Source organism: Ambystoma mexicanum, chromosome 7p (assembly GCF_040938575.1).
Source record: "Ambystoma mexicanum isolate Mex_15411 chromosome 7p, UKY_AmexF1_1, whole genome shotgun sequence".
Taxonomy (NCBI): domain Eukaryota; kingdom Metazoa; phylum Chordata; class Amphibia; order Caudata; family Ambystomatidae; genus Ambystoma; species Ambystoma mexicanum.
Window position 1 is genome coordinate 730,815,997 of NC_090939.1, and position 12,015 is coordinate 730,828,011.

A 12,015-nucleotide genomic window follows, 5' to 3' on the forward strand; every position below is an offset into this window, starting at 1 on the left:
GTCAGAGAGCCTTGAATGTCCCAAAAACATTTGCAGCCTGAAAGGGGCATTAACCCGCATCCTAGACCACTGAAATTCCCAAAAATATTTTTGCCACAAAAAATGCATCCTACAACCCTGAAAGATCAGAAAATGTTGGCAGCTCAAAAAAAGGACTTAAAATGCTTCTTAGGCCTGCACAAATGTTGAACACTTTGGAGGCCGAAAAAAGGGGTTTACAGGCATCCTAGACCCCCTAAAGTCCAGAAAATGTTGGTGGGCCAAAATCGGTGTCAGAGAGCTCTGAATGTCCCAAAAACATTTGCAGCCTGAAAGTGGCACTAACCCACTTCCCAGACCACTGAAATTCCTAAAAATATTTTTGGCACAAAAAATGCATCCTACAACCCTGAAAGATCAGAAAATGTTGGCATCTAAAAAAAAAAGACTTAAAATGCATCTTAAGCCTACAAAAATGTTGAAAACTTTGAAGGTCCAAAAAAGGGGTTTACAGGCATCCTAGACCCCGAAAGTCCAGAAAATGTTGGTGGGCCAAAATCTGTGTCAGAGAGCTCTGAATGCCCCAAAAACATTTGCAGAGTGAAATGGGCATTAACCCGCATCCTAGACCACTGAAATTCCCAAAAATATTTTTGGCATGAAAAATGCATCCTACAACCCTGAAAGCTCAGAATATGTTAGCAGCCCAAAAAAGGCCTTAAAATGCATTTTAGGCCTGCAAAAATGTTGAAAACTTTGGAGGCCCAAAAAAGGGGTTACAGGTATCCTAGACCCCCTAAAGTCCAGAAAATGATTGTGGCTAAAAAATGGTGTCAGAGAGCCCTAAATTCCCAAAAACATTTGCAGCCTGAAAGGGGCATTAACCCGCATCCTAGACCACTGAAATGCCCAAAAATATTTTTGGCACAAAAAATGCATACTACACCCCTGAAAGTTCTGAAAATGTTAGCAGCCAAAAAAAGGCCTTAACATGCATTTTAGGCCTGCAAAAATATTGAAAACTTTGAAGGACCAAAAAAGGTGTTTACAGGCATCCTAGACCCCCTAAAGTCCAGAAAATGTTGGTGGCCCAAAAATGGTGTCAGAGAGCCCTGAATGTCCCAAAAATATTTGCAGCCTGAAAGGGGCATTAACCCGCATCCTAGACCACTGAAATTCCCAAAAATATTTTTGGCACGAAAAATGCATCCTACACCCCTGAAAGCTCAGAATATGTTAGCAGCCCAAAAAAGGCCTTCAAATGCATTTTAGGCCTGCAAAAATGTTGAAAACTTTGGAGGCCCAAAAAAGGGGTTTACAGGCATCCTAGACCCCCTAAAGTCCAGAAAATGTTGGTGGGCCAAAATCGGTCAGAGAGCTCTGAATGTCCCAAAAACATTTGCAGCCTGAAAGGGGCATTAAGCCGCATCCTAGACCACTGAAATTCCCCAAAATATTTTTGGCATGAAAAATGCAACCTATACCCCGGAAGCTCAGAACATGTTAGCAGCCCAATTAAGGCCTTAAAATGCATTTTAGGCCTGCAAAAATGTTGAAAACTTTGAAGGACCAAAAAAGGGGTTTACAGGCACCCTCAACCCACTAAAGTCCAGAAAATGGTGGTGGCCCAAAAATGGTGTCAGAGAGCCCTGAATGTCCCAAAAACATTTGCAGAGTGAAACGGGCATTAACCGGCATCCTAGACTACTGAAAGTCCCAAAAATATTTTTGGCACAAAAAATGCATACTACACCCCTGAAAGTTCTGAAAATGTTAGCAGCCCAAAAAAGGCCTTAAAGTGCATCTTAGGCCTGCAAAAATGTAGAAAACTTTGGAGGTGGAAAAAAGGGGTTTAGAGGCATCCTAGACCCCCTAAAGTCCAGAAAATGTTGGTGGGCCAAAATCTGTGTCAGAGAGCTCTGAATGCCCCAAAAACATTTGCAGAGTGAAACGGCATTAACCCGCATCCTAGACCACTGAAAATACCAAAAATATTTTTGGCATGAAAAATGCATCCAACACCCCTGAAAGCTCAGAATATGTTAGCAGCCCAAAAAAGGCCTTAAAATGAATTTTAGGCCTGCAAAAATGTTGAAAACTTTGAAGGACCAAAAAAGGGGTTTACAGGCATCCTAGACCCCCTAAGGTCCAGAAAATGTTGGTGGCCCAAAAATGGTGTCAGAAAGTCCTGAATGTCCCAAAAACATTTGCAGCCTGAAAGAGGCAATAACCCGCATTCTAGACCACTGAAATTCCCAAAAATATTTTTGGCACGAAAAATGTATTCTACACCCCTGAAAGCTCAGAATATTTTAGCAGCCCAAAAAAGGCCTTAAAATGCATTTTAGGCCTGCAAAAATGTTGAAAACTTTGGAGGCCCAAAAAAGAGTTTACAGGCATCCTAGACCCCCTAAAGTCCAGAAAATGGTTGTGGCCCAAAAATGGTGTCAGAGAGCTCTGAATGTCCCAAAAATATTTGCAGCCTGAAAGGGGCATTAAGCCGCATTCTAGACCACTGAAATTCCCCAAGATATTTTTGGCATGAAAAATGCAACCTATACCCCTGAAGCTCAGAATATGTTAGCAGCCCAAAAAAGGCCTTAAAATGCATTTTAGGCCTGCAAAAATGTTGAAAACTTTGGAGGCCCAAAAAAGGGGTTACAGGCATCCTAGACCCTCTAAAGTCCAGAAAATGATTGTGGCTCAAAAATGGTGTCAGAGAGCTCTAAATTCCCAAAAACATTTGCAGCCTGAAAGGGGCATTAACCCACATTCTAGACCACTGAAATTTCCAAAAATATGTTTTGCACGAAAAATGCATCCTAAACCCCTGAAGCTCAGAATATGTTAGCAGCCCAAAAAAGGCCTTAACATGCATTTTATTCCTGCAAAAATATTGAAATCTTTGAAGGACCAAAAAAGGGGTTTACAGGCATCCTAGACCCCCTAAAGTCCAGAAAATGTTGGTGGCCCAAAAATGGTGTCAGAGAGCCCTGAATGTCCCAAAAATATTTGCAGCCTGAAAGGGGCATTAACCCGCATCCTAGACCACTGAAATTCCTAAAAATATTTTTGGCACGAAAAATGCATCCTACACCCCTGAAAGCTCAGAATATGTTAGCAGCCCAAAAAAGGCCTTCAAATGCATTTTAGGCCTGCAAAAATGTTGAAAACTTTGAAGGACCAAAAAAGGGGTTTACAGGCATCCTAGACCCACTAAAGTCCAGAAAATGGTGGTGGCCCAAAAATGGTGTCGGAGAGCCCTGAATGTTCCAAAAACATTTGCAGAGTGAAACGGGCATTAACCGGCATCCTAGACTGCTGAAATTCCCAAAAATATTTTTGGCACAAAAAATGCATACTACACCCCTCAAAGTTCTGAAAATGTTAGCAGCCCAGAAAAGGCCTTAAAGTGCATCTTAGGCCTGCAAAAATGTAGAAAACTTTGGAGGTGGAAAAAACGGGTTTAGAGGCATCCTAGACCCCCTAAAGTCCAGAAAATGTTCGTGGGCCAAAATCTGTGTCAGAGAGCTCTGAATGTCCCAAAAACATTTGCAGCCTGAAAGTGGCACTAACCCACATCCCAGACCACTGAAATTCCCAAAAATATTTTTGGCACAAAAAATGCATCCTACAACCCTGAAAGATCAGAAAATGTTGGCATCTCAAAAAAAGGCCTTAAAATGCATTTTAGGCTTGCAAAATTGTTGAAAACTTTGGAGGTAGAAAAAAGGGGTTCACAGGCATCCTAGACCCCCGAAAGTCCAGAAAATATTGGTGGGCCAAAATCGGTGTCAGAGAGGTCTGAATGTCCCAAAAACATTTGCAGCCTGAAAGTGGCACTAACCCACATCCCAGACCACTGAAATTCCCAAAAATATTTTTGGCACAAAAAATGCATCCTACAACCCTGAAAGATCAGAAAATGTTGGCATCTCAAAAAAAGGACTTAAAATGCATCTTAAGCCTACAAAAATGTTGAAAACTTTGAAGGTCCAAAAAAGGGGTTTACAGGCATCCTAGACCCCTTAAGTCCAGAAAATGTTGGTGGGCCAAAATCTGTGTCAGAGAGCTCTGAATGCCCCAAAAACATTTGCAGAGTGAAACGGGCATTAACCCGCATCCTAGACCACTGAAATTCCCAAAAATATTTTTGGCATGAAAAATGCATCCTACACCCCTGAAAGCTCAGAATATGTTAGCAGCCCAAAAAAGGCCTTAAAATGAATTTTAGGCCTGCAAAAATGTTGAAAACTTTGAAGGACCAAAAAAGGGGTTTACAGGCATCCTAGACCCACTAAAGTCCAGAAAATGGTGGTGGCCCAAAAATGGTGTCGGAGAGCGCTGAATGTCCCAAAAACATTTGCAGCCTGAAAGGGGCATTAACCCGCATCCTAGACCACTGAAACTCCAAAAAATATTTTTGGCACGAACAATGTAACCTATACCCCTGAAGCTCAGAATATGTTAGCAGCCCAAAAAAGTCCTTAAAATGCATTTTACGCCTGCAAAAATTTTGAAAACTTTGGAGGCCCAAAAATGGGGTTTACAGGCATCCTAGACCCCCTAAAGTCCAGAAAATGTTTGTGGCCCAAAAACAGTGTCAGAGAGCTCTGAATGTCCCAAACAGATTTGCAGCCTGAAAGGGGCATTAAGTCGCATCCTAGAACACTGAAATTCCCCAAAATATTTTTGCCACAAAAAATGCATCCTACAACCCTGAAAGATCAGAAAATGTTGGCAGCTCAAAAAAAGGACTTAAAATGCTTCTTAGGCCTGCACAAATGTTGAAAACATTGGAGGCCGAAAAAAGGGGTTTACAGGCATCCTAGACCCCCGAAAGTCCAGAAAATGTTGGTGGGCCAAAATCGGTGTCAGAGAGCTCTGAATGTCCCAAAAACATTTGCAGCCTGAAAGTGGCACTAACCCACATCCCAGACCACTGAAATTCCCAAAAATATTTTTGGCACAAAAAATGCATCCTACAATCCTGAAAGATCAGAAAATGTTGGCATCTCAAAAAAAGGACTTAAAATGCATCTTATGCCTACAAAAATGTTGAAAACTTTGAAGGTCCAAAAAAGGGGTTTACAGGCATCCTAGACCCCCTTAAGTCCAGAAAATGTTGGTGGGCCAAAATCTGTGTCAGAGAGCTCTGAATGCCCCAAAAACATTTGCAGAGTGAAACGGGCATTAACCCGCATCCTAGACCACTGAAATTCCCAAAAATATTTTTGGCATGAAAAATGCATCCTACACCCCTGAAAGCTCAGAATATGTTAGTAGCCCAAAAAAAGGTCTTAAAATGAATTTTAGTCCTGCAAAAATGTTGAAAACTTTGAAGGACCAAAAAAGGGGTTTGCAGGCATCCTAGACCCCCTAAAGTCCAGAAAATGTTTGTGGCCCAAAAACAGTGTCAGAGAGCCCTGAATGTCCCAAACAGATTTGCAGCCTGAAAGGGGCATTAAGTCGCATCCTAGACCACTGAAATTCCCCAAAATATTTTTGCCACAAAAAATGCATCCTACAACCCTGAAAGATCAGAAAATGTTTGCAGTTCAAAAAAAGGACTTAAAATGCTTCTTAGGCTTGCAAAAATGTTGAAAACTTTGGAGGTAGAAAAAAGGGGTTTACAGGCATCCTAGACCCCCGAAAGTCCAGAAAATGTTGGTGGGCCAAAATCGGTGTCAGAGAGGTCTGAATGTCCCAAAAACATTTGCAGCCTGAAAGTGGCACTAACCCACATCCCAGACCACTGAAATTCCCAAAAATATTTTTGGCACAAAAAATGCATCCTACAACCCTGAAAGATCAGAAAATGTTGGCATCTCAAAAAAAGGATTTAAAATGCATCTTAAGCCTACAAAAATGTTGAAAACTTTGAAGGTCCAAAAAAGGGGTTTACAGGCTTCCTAGACCCCCTTAAGTCCAGAAAATGTTGGTGGGCCAAAATCTGTGTCAGAGAGCTCTGAATGCCCCAAAAACATTTGCAGAGTGAAACGGGCATTAACCCGCATCCTAGACCACTGAAATTCCCAAAAATATTTTTGGCATGAAAAATGCATCCTACACCCCTGAAAGCTCAGAATATGTTAGTAGCCCAAAAAAAGGTCTTAAAATGAATTTTAGTCCTGCAAAAATGTTGAAAACTTTGAAGGACCAAAAAAGGGGTTTGCAGGCATCCTAGACCCCCTGAAGTCCAGAAAATGTTGGTGGGCCAAAATCTGTGTCAGAGAGCTATGAATGTCCCAAAAACATTTGCAGCCTGAAAGGGGCATTAAGCCGCATCCTACACCACTGAAATTCCCCAAGATATTTTTGGCATGAAAAATGCAACCTATACCCCTGTAGCTCAGAATATGTTACCAGCCCAAAAAAGGCCTTAAAATGCATTTTAGGCATGCAAAAATGTTGAAAACTTTGGAGGCCCAAAAAAGGGGTTACAGGCATCCTAGACCCCCTAAAGTCCAGAAAATTATTGTGGCTCAAAAATGGTGTCAGAGAGCCCTGAATGTCCCAAAAATATTTGCAGCCTGAAAGGAGCATTAATCCGCATCCTAGACCACTGAAATTCCCAAAAATATTTTTGGCATGAAAAATGCATCCTACACCCCTGAAAGCTCAGAATATGTTAGCAGCCCAAAAAAGGCCTTCAAATGCATTTTAGGCCTGCAAAAATGTTGAAAACTTTGGAGGCCCAAAAAGGGGTTTACAGGCATCCTAGACCCCCTAAAGTCCAGAAAATGTTGGTGGGCCAAAATCGGTCAGAGAGCTCTGCATGTCCCAAAAATATTTGCAGCCTGAAAAGGGGCATTAAGCCGCATCCTAGACCACTGAAATTCCCCAAAATATTTTTGGCATGAAAAATGCATACTACACCCCTGAAGCTCAGAATATGTTAGCAGCCCAATTAAGGCCTTAAAATGCATTTTAGGCCTGCAAAAATGTTGAAAACTTTGAAGGACCAAAAAAGGGGTTTACAGGCATCCTAGACCCACTAAAGTCCAGAAAATGGTGGTGGCCCAAAAATGGTGTCAGAGAGCCCTGAATGTCCGAAAAACATTTGCAGAGTGAAACGGGCATTAACCGGCATCCTAGACTACTGAAATTCCCAAAAATATTTTTGGCACAAAAAATGCATACTACACGCCTGAAAGTTCTGAAAATGTTAGCAGCCCAAAAAAGGCCTTAAAGTGCATTTTAGGCCAGCAAAAATGTAGAAAACTTTGGAGGTGGAAAAAAGGGGTTTAGAGGCATCCTAGACCCCCTAAAGTCCAGAAAATGTTGGTGGGCCAAAATCTGTGTCAGAGAGCTCTGAATGTCCCAAAACATTTGCAGCCTGAAAGGGGCATTAACCCGCATCCCAGACCACTGAAATTCCTAAAAATATTTTTGGCACAAAAAAAGCATCCTACAACCCAGAAAGTTCAGAAAATGTTGGCATCTCAAAAAAAGGCCTTAAAATGCATTTTAGGCCTGCAAAAATGTTGAAAACTTTGAAGGACCAAAAAAGGGGTTTACAGGCATCCTAGACCCCCTACAGTCCAGAAAATGTTGGTGGCCCAAAAATGGTGTCAGAGAGCCCTGAATGTCCCAAAAACATTTGCATAGTGAAACGGGCATTAAGCCGCATCCTAGACCACTGAAATTCCCAAAAATATTTTTGGCATGAAAAATGCATACTACACCCCTGAAAGTTCAGAATATGTTAGCAGCCCAAAAAAGGCCTTAAAATGCATTTTAGGCCTGCAAAAATGTTGAAAACTTTGAAGGAACAAAAAAGGGTTTTACAGGCATCCTAGACCCCCTAAAGTCCAGAAAATGTTGGTGGGCCAAAATCTGAGTCAGAGAGCTCTGAATGTCCCAAAACATTTGCAGCCTGAAAGTGGCACTAACCCACATCCCAGACCACTGAAATTCCTAAAAATATTTTTGGCACAAAAAAAGCATCCTACAACCCAGAAAGTTCAGAAAATGTTGGCATCTCAAAAAAAGGCCTTAAAATGCATTTTAGGCCTGCAAAAATGTTGAAAACTTTGAAGGACCAAAAAAGGGGTTTACAGGCATCCTAGACCCCCTACAGTCCAGAAAATGTTGGTGGCCCAAAAATGGTGTCAGAGAGCCCTGAATGTCCCAAAAACATTTGCATAGTGAAACGGGCATTAAGCCGCATCCTAGACCACTGAAATTCCCAAAAATATTTTTGGCATGAAAAATGCATACTACACCCCTGAAAGTTCAGAGTATGTTAGCAGCCCAAAAAAGGCCTTAAAATGCATTTTAGGCCTGCAAAAATGTTGAAAACTTTGAAGGACCACAAAAGGGGGTTTACAGGCATCCTAGACCCCCCAAAGTCCAGAAAATGTTGGTGGCCCAAAAATGGTGTCAGAGAGCCCTGAATGTCCCAAAAACATTTGCAGAGTGAAACGCGCATTAACCCGCATCCTAGACCTCTGACATTCCCAAAAATATTTTTGGCACAAAAAATGAATACTACACCCATGAAGCTCAGAATATGTTAGCAGCCCAAAAAAGGCCTTAAAGTGCATCTTAGGCCTGCAAAAATGTAGAAAACTTTGAAGGTCCAAAAAAGGGGTTTACAGGCATCCCAGACCCCCTAAAGTCCAGAAAATGTTGGTGGCCCAAAAATGGTGTCAGAGAACCCTGAATGCTCCAAAAAAATTTCAGAGTGAAACGGGCATTAACCCGCATCCTAGACCACTGAAATTCTAAAAAATATTTTTGGCATGAAAAATGCAACCTATACCCCTGAAGCTCAGAATATGTTAGCAGCCCAAAAAAGGCCTTAAAATGCATTTTAGGCCTGCAAAAATGTTGAAAACTTTGGAGGCCCAAAAAAGGGGTTACAGGCATCCTAGACCCCCTAAAGTCCAGAAAATGATTGTGGCTCAAAAATGGTGTCAGAGAGCCCTAAATTCCCAAAAATATTTGCAGCCTGAAAGGGGCATTAACCCGCATCCGAGACCACTGAAATTTCCAAAAATATTTTTTGCACGAAAAATGCATCCTACATCCCTGAAAGCTCAGAATATGTTAGCAGCCCAAAAAAGGCCTTAAAATGCATTTTAGGCCTGTAAAAATGTTGAAAACTTTGGAGGCCCAAAAAAGGGGTTTACAGGCATCCTAGACCCCCTGAAGTCCAGAAAATGTTGGTGGGCCAAAATCGGTCAGAGAGCTCTGAATGTCCCAAAAACATTTGCAGCCTGAAAGGGGCATTAAGCCGCATCCTAGACCACTGAAATTCCCCAAAATATTTTTGGCATGAAAAATGCAACCTATACCCCTGAAGCTCAGAATATGTTAGCAGCCCAATTAAGGCCTTAAAATGCATTTTAGGTCTGCAAAAATGTTGAAAACTTTGAAGGACCAAAAAAGGGGTTTACAGGCATCCTAGACCCCCTAAAGTCCAGAAAATGTTGGTGGCCCAAAAATGGTGTCAGAGAGCCCTGAATGTCCCAAAAACATTTGCAGAGTGAAATGGGTATTAACCCGCATCCTAGACCACTGACATTCCCAAAAATATTTTTGGCACAAAAAATGAATACTACACCCCTGAAAGTTCTGAAAATGTTAGCAGCCCAAAAATGCCTTAAAGTGCATCTTAGGCCTGAGAAAATTTAGAAAACTTTGGAGGTGGAAGAAAGGGGTTTAGAGGCATCCTAGGCCCCCTAAAGTCCAGAAAATGTTGGTGGGCCAAAATCTGTGTCAGAGAGCTCTGAATGTCCCAAAAACATTGTCAGCCTGAAAGGGGCATTAACCCGCATCCTAGACCACTGAAATTCCCAATAATATTTTTGGCAAGAAAAATGCATCCTACACCCCTGAAAGCTCAGAATATGTTAGCATCACAGAAAAGGAGTTAAAATGCATTTAGGCCTGCAAAAATGTTGAAAACTTTGAAGGACCAAAAAAGGGGTTTACAGGCATCCTAGACCCCCTAAAGTCCAGAAAATGTTGGTGGGCCAAAATATATGTCAGAGAGCTCTGAATGTCCCAAAAACATTTGCAGCCTCAAAGGGGCATTAACCCGCATCCTAGACCACTGAAATTCCCAATAATATTTTTGGCAAGAAAAATGCATCCTACACCCCTGAAAGCTCAGAATATGTTAGCATCACAGAAAAGGAGTTAAAATGCATTTAGGCCTGCAAAAATGTTGAAAACTTTGAAGGACCAAAAAAGGGGTTTACAGGCATCCTAGACCCCTGAAAGTTCTGAAAATGTTAGCAGCCCAAAAATGCCTTAAAGTGCATCTTAGGCCTGAGAAAATTTAGAAAACTTTGGAGGTGGAAAAAAGGGGTTTAGAGGCATCCTAGGCCCCCTAAAGTCCAGAAAATGTTGGTGGGCCAAAATCTGTGTCAGAGAGCTCTGAATGTCCCAAAAACATTGTCAGCCTGAAAGGGGCATTAACCCGCATCCTAGACCACTGAAATTCCCAATAATATTTTTGGCAAGAAAAATGCATCCTACACCCCTGAAAGCTCAGAATATGTTAGCATCACAGAAAACGAGTTAAAATGCATTTAGGCCTGCAAAAATGTTGAAAACTTTGAAGGACCAAAAAAGGGGTTTACAGGCATCCTAGACCCCCTAAAGTCCAGAAAATGTTGGTGGGCCAAAATATATGTCAGAGAGCTCTGAATGTCCCAAAAACATTTGCAGCCTCAAAGGGGCATTAACCCACATCCTAGACCACTGAAATTCCCAAAAATATTTTGGCACGAAAAATGCATCCTACACCCCTAAGGCTCAGAATATGTTAGCAGCCCAAAAAAGGCTTTAAAATGCATTTTAAGCCTGCAAAAATGTTGAAAACTTTGGAGGCCCAAAAAAGGGGTTTACAGGCATCCTAGACCCCCTAAAGTCCAGAAAATGTTGGTGGGCCAAAATCGGTGTCGGAGAGCTCTGAATGTCCCAACAACATTTGCAGCCTGAAAGTGGCACTAACCCACATCCCAGACCACTGAAATTCCCAAAAATATTTTTGGCACAAAAAATGCACCCTACAACCCTGAAAGATCAGAAAATGTTGGCATCTCAAAAAAAGGACTTAAAATGCATCTTAAGCCTACAAAAATGTTGAAAACTTTGAAGGTCCAAAAAAGGGGTTTACAGGCATCCTAGACCCCCTAAAGTCCAGAAAATGGTTGTGGCCCAAAAATGGTGTCAGAGAGCCCTGAATGTCCCAAAACATTTGCAGCCTGAAAGGGGCATTAACCCGCATCCTAGACCACTGAAATTCCCAAAAATATTTTTGGCACGGAAAATGCATCCTACACCCATGAAGCTCAGAATATGTTAGCAGCCCAAAAAAGGCCTTAAAATGCATTTTAGGCTTGCAAAAATCTTGAAAACTTTGACTGACCAAAAAAGGGGTTTACAGGCATCCTAGACCCCCTAAAGTCCAGAAAATGTTGGTGGCCCAAAAATGGTGTCAGAGAGCCCTGAATGACCCAAAAACATTTGCAGAGTGAAACGGGCATTAACACGCATCCTAGACCACTGAAATTCCCAAAACCAAAAATATTTTTGGCACAAAAAATGCATACTACACCCCTGAAAGTTCTGAAAATGTTAGCAGCCCAAAAATGCCTTAAAATGCATTTTAGGCCTGCAAAAATGTTGAAAACTTTGAAGGACCAAAAAAGGGGTTTACAGGCATCCTAGTCACCCTAAAGTCCAGAAAATGTTGGTGGGCCAAAATCATTGTCAGAGAGCTCTGAATGTCCCAAAAACATTTGCAGCCTCAAAGGGGCATTAACCCGCATCCTAGACCACTGAAATTCCCAAAAATATTTTTGGCACTGAAAATGCATCCTACACCCATGAAGCTCAGAATATGTTAGCAGCCCAAAAAAGGCCTTAAAATGCATTTTAGGCTTGCAAAAATCTTGAAAACTTTGACTGACCAAAAAAGGGGTTTACAGGCATCATAGACCCCCTAAAGTCCAGAAAATGTTGGTGGCCCAAAAATGGTGTCAGAGAGCCCTGAATGACCCAAAAACATTTGCAGAG